We start from the raw sequence: 3,483 nt of genomic DNA on the forward strand, positions 1-3,483 counted from the left end.
AATATTCCATAACAATAATAATAATTCTCTGTAACAAATTCTCTCTTCACAACAACAAATTCAAAGGTAACAAATTACTCCTTACATTTCATTATTATTATTATCATTACGTTGCATGTTAATTCAAATATATATTGTTTCCAGGTTTCATATTAATCACAAGAAATGAATCCTGACAAATTCACACACAAAACAAACGAAGCCTTAGCTTCCGGTCACGAACTCGCCATGACTTCCGGCCACGCACAGTTCACTCCATTACACATCGCCGTCGCCTTAATCTCCGACGCCAACGGAATATTACGGCAAGCCATCACCAACGCCGGCGGCGAAGAAGCCGGCAACTCAGCCGAACGTGTCTTCACACAAGCGTTAAAAAAACTACCGTCTCAGTCACCTCCACCGGACGAGGTGCCTGCAAGCACCTCGCTGATCAAAACGATTCGCCGCGCGCAATCGTCGCAGAAAGCGCGCGGCGATACGCATTTGGCGGTTGATCAGTTGATTTTAGGGCTTTTAGAGGACTCACAGGTTAATGATTTGTTGAAGGAAGCTGGTGTTAGTGGTTCTAGAGTGAGAACTGAGGTGGAGAAGCTGAGAGGTAAGGATAAGAAGGTGGATACTGCTTCTGGTGATACAAATTTTCAAGCGCTTAAGACGTACGGTCGGGATCTTGTCGAACAAGCCGGGAAGCTCGATCCGGTGATCGGGCGGGACGAGGAGATTAGGAGAGTGGATTAGAATATTATCTAGGAGGACTAAGAATAATCCGGTGCTAATCGGTGAGCCTGGAGTGGGAAAAACTGCTGTGGTTGAAGGCTTGGCTCAGAGGATATTAAGAGGTGATGTACCGAATAATTTAAGTGATGTTCGGGTTGTGGCGTTGGATATGGGCGCGTTGATTGCTGGTGCAAAGTATAGAGGCGAGTTCGAGGAGCGATTGAAGGCGGTTTTGAAGGAAGTGGAGGAGGCTGAAGGGAAGGTGATATTGTTTATTGATGAGGTGCATCTGTGCTTGGAGCGGGTCGGACTGAAGGGTCGATGGACGCTGCGAATTTGTTTAAGCCGATGCTTGCTAGGGGTCAGTTGAGGTGTATCGGTGCGACGACTTTGGAGGAGTATAGGAAGTATGTGGAGAAAGATGCGGCTTTCGAGAGACGGTTTCAGCAGGTTTTGGTGGCTGAACCGAGTGTTCCGGATACTGTGAGTATTCTTAGAGGGTTGAAGGAGAGGTATGAAGGGCATCATGGTGTTCGGATTCTTGATCGGGCTCTTGTTGTTGCTGCTCAGCTTTCGAGCCGGTATATTACTGGTATGATTCGTTTCATTGGCTGATTTGAAGTAGATTTGAATTTTGAAAGTCCGTTACACTAAAAGTGTCATAGTTTGAAAAAACTCAAAATTTAAGGCAGATTAAATGATTACTTTTTTTTACTTATTAAATGACAATAATGCCTTGAAAATTGATTCCATCAATATTGTTTATTAATGTAGTTGTGTGATTAAGGATAAACTTGATAATTGGCTAATAAATTTTGAAAGTGGACATATGGACACTTTTAATGGGACGGATTTTAATGGGACGCAGGGAGTATATAGTAGTGATGATGGTTGTAATGTTTGTTGAATATGTATGCAGCACGTTTCTTGCCGGATAAGGCTATTGATCTTGTGGACGAAGCTGTGGCGCGAACGTGAGGGTTCAACTCGATAGTCAACCGGAAGAAATCGATAACCTTGAAAGGAAGCGGATGCAATTGGAAGTTGAGCTCCATGCTTTAGAGAAAGAGAAGGATAAAGCAAGCAAAGCGCGTCTCGTTGAAGTAAGTTTATTAGAATTAGATTGATTATGCATTTAATTTTAAGTTAACTGTATTTGAATGTACTAACTTGTTGGTTTCGATTCAGGTGAAAAAGGAACTTGATGACTTGAGGGATAGGCTGCAACCACTGATGATGAAATACAAGAAGGAAAAAGAACGAATTGACGAAATTAGAAGGTTGAAACAGAAAAGGGAAGAGCTTTTGGTGGCTCTGCAAGAAGCTGAAAGAAGATATGATTTAGCAAGAGCTGCAGACTTGAAATATGGAGCGGTTCAAGAGGTGGAGACCGCGATAGCGAAGCTCGAAGGGACTACAGATGACAATGTGATGCTGACAGAGACGGTGGGACCTGACCAGATTGCTGAGGTGGTGAGCCGGTGGACTGGTATACCTGTGACTAGGCTTGGGACTAATGAGAAAGAGAGGCTTATTGGTCTAGCTGATAGGTTGCATCAGAGAGTAGTGGGTCAGGATCAGGCGGTGGGTGCTGTGGCTGAGGCGGTTTTGAGGTCACGAGCTGGTTTGGGAAGGGCTCAGCAGCCGACTGGTTCGTTCTTGTTCTTGGGTCCCACGGGTGTTGGGAAAACCGAGCTTGCTAAGGCTCTTGCGGAACAACTTTTTGATGATGAAAAACTTATGATTAGGATTGATATGTCCGAGTACATGGAGCAACATTCGGTTGCTAGGTTAATCGGTGCTCCACCAGGGTATGTTGGCCATGAAGAAGGTGGTCAACTTACTGAAGCAGTAAGGAGAAGACCTTACAGTGTGGTGTTATTTGATGAAGTAGAGAAAGCTCATCAGTCAGTTTTCAACACGTTGCTTCAAATGCTGGATGATGGAAGGTTGACTGACGGTCAAGGTCGGACCGTCGACTTCACCAACACGGTCATCATCATGACCTCCAATCTTGGAGCTGAGTATCTGTTAAAGGGCTTGTCTGGGAAGACTACAATGGAGAATGCTCGCGAAATGGTGATGCAAGAGGTCCGGAAGCACTTTAAACCGGAGCTGTTGAACAGGCTTGATGAGATTGTGGTTTTCGATCCGCTTTCTCATGATCAATTACGAAAGGTTGCTAGACTTCAGATGAAAGATGTGGCTGCTCGTCTTGCTGATAGGGGTGTTGCTTTGGGTGTCACAGAAGCAGCTTTAGATTTTATATTGAGCGAGAGTTATGATCCGGTAAGTGTCAAAATCTTGTTCGGTTACTATAATTGGTTTATTATCTTATGTGTATACAATGATCATTTGGGCTGACATGTTATGAATGTGTAGGTCTATGGGGCGAGACCGATTAGAAGGTGGTTGGAAAGGAGGGTGGTAACCGAATTATCAAAGATGTTGATTAGAGAAGAGATTGATGAAAACTCGACAGTGTATATCGATGCAGGCATGAACGGAGAAGAGTTGAGTTACAGGGTGGAAAAGAATGGTGGATTGGTGAATGCTGCAACAGGGCAGAAGTCGGATATACTGATCCAAATCCCGAATGCAAATGGTGGGGCACGTAATGATGCGGCACAAGCTGTTAAGAGGATGAAGATTGAGGAGGTGGATGACGATGAAGAAATGAACGAATAAGATGCCGCACAAGAGGATGAAGGTTTGAGGGTGGACAATGAAATGGATGAATAATTTGATGACCTTTTGTTGATT

General features: G+C 44.2%; 1 pseudogene across 1 annotated transcript; it reads left to right on the forward strand.

The window, feature by feature from the left end:
- LOC143613958 (chaperone protein ClpB1-like) lies at positions 1-3,483 on the forward strand (annotated as a pseudogene). The gene is made up of 5 exons (XR_013150215.1): positions 1-66; positions 145-1,312; positions 1,640-1,823; positions 1,909-3,009; positions 3,103-3,483. The product of XR_013150215.1 is annotated as a chaperone protein ClpB1-like (transcript).

The sequence above is a fragment of the Bidens hawaiensis genome, unplaced genomic scaffold (assembly GCF_021521415.1).
Source record: "Bidens hawaiensis isolate Kalapana, Puna unplaced genomic scaffold, B.hawaiensis_p1.1 tig00038581_1, whole genome shotgun sequence".
NCBI lineage: Eukaryota > Viridiplantae > Streptophyta > Magnoliopsida > Asterales > Asteraceae > Bidens > Bidens hawaiensis.